This window comes from Camellia sinensis, chromosome 2 (assembly GCF_055761805.1).
Source record: "Camellia sinensis isolate YWXY chromosome 2, ASM5576180v1, whole genome shotgun sequence".
NCBI lineage: Eukaryota > Viridiplantae > Streptophyta > Magnoliopsida > Ericales > Theaceae > Camellia > Camellia sinensis.
Window position 1 is genome coordinate 204709728 of NC_138962.1, and position 7316 is coordinate 204717043.

The following is a 7316-nucleotide window of genomic DNA, read 5'->3' on the forward strand; positions in this document are numbered from 1 at the left end:
TTGATTAATCAAGTTTTTCAAAGCCAGAGGGATTTCTCCCTCTTCGTTTTAGTTAAAATTTTGAAAATCTTAGTCAATGCAATAAATAAGCGGCACAGAGAAATATTTGGAATCAGTAACATTTTCATTCAACAGTTCTAGCTTCTCGGTTATAACCGACTCAAAAGAAAAAGAAAATGAAGACCTGGACAGGACCTGGGCGTCCTGGTTATCTCCCCTAGGAATGTCCAATTTTTGCAGTTGGGAGGATGAAATCTCTTTGGGGGATTTCTAGAATATTAACATCTAACCTTGTAATCCTTGTTATTAACTTGAATATCATGTTTCATTACATGCTTGTTATAAATGTGGTGGTGTATTGGATTGGAAAAAATAGACGGGGTGTGTGTGCGTTTGCTGGGCATTCAAAGCTCATGGCGTTTCATGCCAGGTGTAGACGCGCCTGTGGGCCTCATGCTACAGTTCGGACTCAAATAGTCACGGTTCTGAATCTAGTCTCGCAAAGTGCAATGCAAGACCGATAAATCACCAAAGGGTCCAAATCTGGCAAATCGTTTTGGAAAACAGATTTTTAAGAAAAAAGTGCCAAACATGGACTGCTTTGCCAGATACAGAGTCGCCACCTAAATATTTTTTTTTGGGGGGATTTAAGAAACCCTGACTCGTTGCCTAAGGCCACATGTCCGTCATCACCAAAGTTGCCTCGGCTCGGGAACTTGGGTATGATTGGGGAAGGTCATTTCATGAGCACCCCCGCTCGCCCGATCAAGGATCGACCACTACTAAGTATGATATCGAGTTTTTGAAAACACATGTGCTCTTATTTCGGTTTATTAGCCTAGAATTACTATGTGATGCATACAGCATACAAGTATAGACTGGATTGCCTAAGTTGGAACAAAGCATCGCATATTCGTTTGTTTTGAAAATGGATTGAAGTTTGCTAGTCGCAAGCAGGCTAAAACACGGGTTTCGACGAATTATTCGAACTCAAGCAACCCAACCTTCACCCACAGGCATTTAAGCAGTTATATCACATAAGCAATTAGCCTCATGGCAGGCATGCTATCATGTTAACACTCACACACATGCAAGATGCTAAAGTATAAATGCTTACCTAGTACTTCGAGCCAAAACAGGAAACTAGTTAGTAATCAAATACATGATCCTAGTTTATGTTAGGAATGACTAATGTAACACATACAAAATGCAACTAAGATAGGCTGGGCTATTCTAAAATGTCATGTGAAATGCAGCTTGATACATGTATTCAAGCAGGAATTGAAATACAATGCAGTTAGTATGATGCGCCGAGTCCGGTGCGTGCAATACGAATGAATGTATGCAAAAATGCTATCATAAGTATGCTAATTGAAACATGCCCTAAGACTAACCATCATAAGCTGGTAAATAAAAGGGAGAAAGACGTGGGGTTGGAAGACATTCATCGCACACACGCACACTTATTTCAACAATTGCCCTCCTCGGAGGGTCCAAATGAATAGTACAAACCATCTAGCTAATGTAAGCTAAATAACAAATTACAGCTAATTATTACACAACATTAATTAATCAACAAATTAACTAAGTAAGCAATAAACTAGCATGCAAACTAAATCAAATGGACTGCCTCAGCTCTATTTCGAATGACGAAGGGTGTATGCATGCTCGAGTCGCCTTGTCGGTAAATTCCATCGCGATGCCTCGTCTCACCCTTGTTTGCAATTGATCTCAGAAACTTGCACAAAGCTCCAGAAGGCTGAAACTCCACCTTGGGAAGGCCACTGACCAGTTATTAGCATGGGAGACCACCTGCCGACCACCCTTTGTGGTGGAGACCAAAGTGGGTGGTCGGCCTGCCAGAAAATTTGGTCGGCCGACCAGTTTCCACCTCTGGTTTCTGGTTTTTCTGCAACAAAGGCAAGAGAGAGAAAAAGTAATGTATTTTCAACAAATGTGTGCATGACCACTCTCCCTATCATTGCACAAGCTCTAGGGAGTGTAGTCTTCGATCCTTGTGCCATCAATCACGCATCTCGATGCATAATGGCCGAGGAGTCGAATTACACGACTCAATGGGACAAGAATGCACATATAAGCAACTAAAGCCAACGACTCTATCATGGATAGTCAAGAGTGTCGGCGACCGAGAATCGAGGCACGATTTGTCACTTGGAGTACGAAACGTCCCTCGTTTCCTGTGTTTGGACTAAACCTTACTCCAAACACAATGCAATATGCATGACATGCATGAATGTAACTCTAACATGCAACCTAGATGCAATGCCACTGAATGACGCAAACATGCAAGGGATGACATGCAAACATGCTACTAGAATACACAATGCTATGAAATAATCAATGGCATACTCAATGCAAGATGATTCTATATGGCATACGCAATGCATATGAAGACTAACAAACACAATGAAACGAACAAGGCATACACAATGCAATGATCAAATCATGCAACAACGTGAACTAAATGGCATACACAATGCAAGATGGACTTAAACCAATATGAGTGAACCTCAGCCACACCCAAATTAGTGGCCATACACAATGAAATTAGGCAAGAACACTCATGCAAACATGCCCAACGCAAGGGACCGAACCTAAGGCACAAAGTGCAACCCTAATAAGGCATGGCAAGGGATAGAATATGACATAGAATGGCACATGATCCAACTCTGAAATGGCATAAAAGATGGTCCCGAAACATGCAAACACCTCACGTAATGCATGCTAGATGGCCCGGATACCGAAACTAGTGAAATGGATTACACTATAGGTATGCAAAACAATGCTCAAATGATGGAACCAACCCCAAATAGTCCCTATGTAGACCAAAATCAGTGGCAAAATGTGTTGGGATAGTGGCTCGAAATGCATTCAAATGAAGCTCATGCAATGTTCGGTAAATGAGGCATACAAGCACAACTCTCAAATGCACTTAAATAGTGGAAAACATGGGAACATGGCACAAGTATAAGGTCCGAAACATCACTCTTGGTGATCCAAAACATGCCAAGGGCCCAAACAACGCATCCTAGTGGACCCAATATGCAAAGCTAGTAAGCTTGATTGAACTATGACCATATACAACAATACATGCATGACCCAAAACACTTCAAATAGAGCTAAGGCAGCCTAAAATATGAATAAAATTAGTTTCGATTATGGCCAAAATATGCTAGGAAAGGGGGCCAAAATATCATGCAATACAAGCTAGTGAACCATGACTTACACAACAACTATATGAAGCATGTGAAGGACTACCAAACCAGCCAAAACAAAAACAAGGCATGCCAAAATATGACCTAAAACCCACTAGAACTCAGTCAATACATGCTAGAATGATGTGCTCCTTTGAAAGGCTATGCAAGGGGTTACTCTACACATGCAAGATGGAAAAACCACCTCTGGATAGAGGTTATGAAGGCCCTAAAACTCACTAAAAGGGGCCTAAAATGAGGCTAGGAAGCATGCAAATAAAGGCTCCTTGAAAGGCTATGAAGAGGGTTACTCTACACATGCAAGAGGGACACCTAATATGGCAAAAACAACTCTGGACAGAGTTCATGCAGGTCCTAAAACTCATCAAAAATGGCCAAAAACAAGCTCAAGAAGTGTGTAAATATAGGTCCCTTTGTTAGGCCAACAATGCTAGTAAACAAGACAAGGGGTGAGAGGGTCACCCCTCTCTGATTTTGGGGCTCAAAATAGTATGCTAGCCATTGAAAATCCACTGGATTTTAGTGGCTAGAAGGCCAAACGAAGCTCACTTCAAAGGCCTAGATGCATGGCTCAAAAAAAGGTGAAAACAAGCATGAAAGGTGGTAGATGACCCCCAACAGAAAAATGACCTTAAACAAACTTCAAGAGGAGCTCAAAATAAGACTTTTTTTAGTTTATGACAAAGCCCAAATTTTCTTGCAAACTAGGGTAAGATATGGATAAAAATAATGCTCAACAGAGGGAAAAATGATTACCCTTGGAGGCCAGCAAAAACCAACAGCCTCTGGACCCAAAAACCCAACCTTCAACCTCTGAAAATACCCTCCAAGGGTCTTAGGTTGATGATGGAAGGGTTAGGCTATGGAGTTGTGTGCAAAGGGGCCAAGAACCAAGCAATTTAGAGCTCAAAAGAGAGAGATATAAAGAGAGATATATTGTTTAGCCCTAACAAAAATCTGAACCTTTCCAAATGAAGAGGGAGGGCTTCCTTTATAGAGAGGAGAGGCAAAATCTTCTCCAAGAAGATTCAAAGCTAGGTTAAACATCCTCCATACACGTGTATGGAGGATACAGCAAATGCCTTCCAGCTGGCACAACTGGAACACACTCATCGAGACAAACAAGGAGAGAGCAGGCCGACCAGTTGGTCGGCTGACCAGGTAAAAAGGTTCAAGGGGGTCTTCCACCACCTATAATGAAGCCCCAGAAGTTATCTTTCCAATGGCGCAAACCATGCATTAAAATTCCATCTGTGCAAAAAGTTATGCTTGTTTTGGTGAAGCCGCGCAGATTCGGTCCAACCAGATTGATGCCCTACTTCAATCAACCATATCTCCCCCGTCCGGACTTGGCTTTAGGATATTCTTGAGTGCAAAATGAAGCCCTGGAAGTCTTCTTTCCAATGGTGGTGGCCTCATAGCTTACATCCAAGTGTATAGACAGATAAGCTTGATTTAGCGAGAACCGCTCGACTCTGTCTTAGCGATTCATGCCCATCCTCTTCCTCAACTAGGTTTCTTCCCTCCACTCTTCTTTTATTCAACTCCAAACCCCCAAACAAGGTGTTTTGAAAGATTTTTCAAAGATCTCATCTCTCTTTCGTTCATTTTCACTTTGCCCTTGCTTGGTTAACCGAAAAGCGCGACATTTAACAAAATGCGAGCGTCGGAACATCGTAGAACTTTATTTTCAAAACGTTTTGAAAGAGAGGGTTTCAAGTCTAAAACCTTTTGATCAAGATTGTTTTGGTAAAAAAAAAAAGGGGTATGAAGTTGAGATTTGACTCTCTCCTTGCCGAAGAAACTGGACCTTTGCCCTGCGCACCTTTCTCCATCAAGTAAATCATCAATAGTGCCCAAGTCTTAAGGGCGGTCAAAAATGGGGTGTCTATACCAGGTATTGAAGACTATTAGACCGGTCGAAGGCGAAGTTGAAGCATTTGAGAACGTACGACTACCTTAGGAGGATTAGAAACTTGTTTGTAACGTGTTTTGAGATTGTAAGTGATAGATTCCATGTTGCATTTAAGACTTGATTTTGTAATTATTATCTATCTATGCATATCTTTTATATTACCTATTCCTTATTTTCTATCAACTCATGTAGACCTTGTGTTATCAAAAAGGTAGCTTTGCTATCTAAGGAGATTGGACTTTGAAGGAAGGCTAATTTGACTCCTCTGAACTTTCATGGGATTTTACTTGGTTATTGATCAAAGGACTCATTAGTGACGTTTCCTATTTTGTAATCTTAGATAAACCTTGTATTTATTTGTTATTATATTATTTGGTGTTCCCGATTTTTGGGTCATCACAATTAAGGCGGGGTGACTTAAATGGAGGAGTGCGTTCTGAGTACTGTGCGATAAACGCGTACCCAGTAGACTAAAAGGGAAATTCTATAGAACGGCTATTAGACCAACGATGTTGTATGGGACGGAACCCAACCCATACCCAACCTATATAAGCCAATAAGTCAAAAAGTGCACTTTTTTAGAACATCTCAAACCACCCCTACAACTGAATGCCACATCAATTTATAAATTAAATAGGTTATAAAAATTATTTATATAATATTAATAATGATACATCTCTCTAAAATTAGAACTCTAAATAAACTCTAGTGAGGTGAAAAAAAAAAAAAGAATGTTAAACCAAAACATCACATTAAATAAGTTCTACACACATATTAAAATTATTAAAATTTACAACTTAGAGCTCCAAAACATGGTATTATTTATTTTAATATTAGACTCTCTAACGGCATCAAATTGAATAGTATTTCAAACATTGCGTGCACGAAATGTCACCATCTCAGTAAAACCTGAGGTTCCCCCGATAGTTCCACTCGTGCCCAGGGTAGAGGAGTCGGTAGCGGATCTTGAGGCCGAAGAAACCCTACAAGAAGTACCCTCCACAGAACAAGAGCCGTGCCCACATGGCTAAAATAGAGGATTTGTCCCAAGATGTGGACGACATGCATCTGTCGGCTGGGTCTAACTCATAGGAATGGTGGGTGGACATTGGGGCCCCTCGCCACATTTGTGCAGAGAAGAAGATGTTCACAACTTTTGAACCGGTTTCAAACGGTGAGAAATTGTTCATGGGGAATTCTGCGACCTCAACTGTTGAGCGTAAATACAAGGTGGTCCTGAAGATGACTTTAGGAAAAGAGCTGATTTTGAACGATGTCCTGTCGGACATTTGTAAGAACCTTGTCTCGGGGTCGCTCTTAAGCAAGCATGGCTTCTGCATAGTGTTTGAGTCTGATAAGGTCGTGTTGACCAAGAGCTTCATACATATCCCTAATCACATTAATGTAACCTTTCCTCACCATTTTCTTCTGAAACACTCACAAGATTATATCCCGAGGCACTCTATTATATACTTTCTCAAGATTGATAAAAATCATATGAATGTCTTTTTTTTTTTTTTCTTTATACTTTTCTATTATTTCCCTCAAAAGATAGGCCGTTTCCATTGTTGACCTACCAAGCATAAACCTAAATTGATTCTTTGACACCTTTATTATATCTCGTAATCGACATTCCATCACTCTCTTACACATTTTCATTGGTGACACATTAACTTGATTCCTCTATAGTTGTTACAATTTTGAACATCTCCTTTATTCTTATATATTGGTACTAAAATACTCTTCCTCCACTCCTCTGGCATTTTTCTAGTCAACAAAATCTTGCTAAATATCTAGTCAACCAAACAACCCTCTTCTCACCCAAATATTTCTACGCTTTTAGTCCCCTTCTCTCTCTAGCCTTCTCTCATACTATTATGGGTATCCTTCATCTCAGCTCTAACTTCTGGTGGTATCCGAAGTACTTAGCGGCGCGGTGATGATATATTTAGTGACCAAACTTTTAGTTAGCAAATCCAACTTTTTCCTGACTAAGAAAAGTTTTAGCCACTAATTACTTTTACCGACCCTCAATTGGTGACCAAAGTGGCGACCAAAAAAAGTAGTTGCGGATAACTTTTGCCAACCAAAAATGGACTTTTGCATATTAAATTTTTAGTCGGCAAAAGTACGATTTCTTGTAGTGGGCAGCGGAGTTGGGCAGT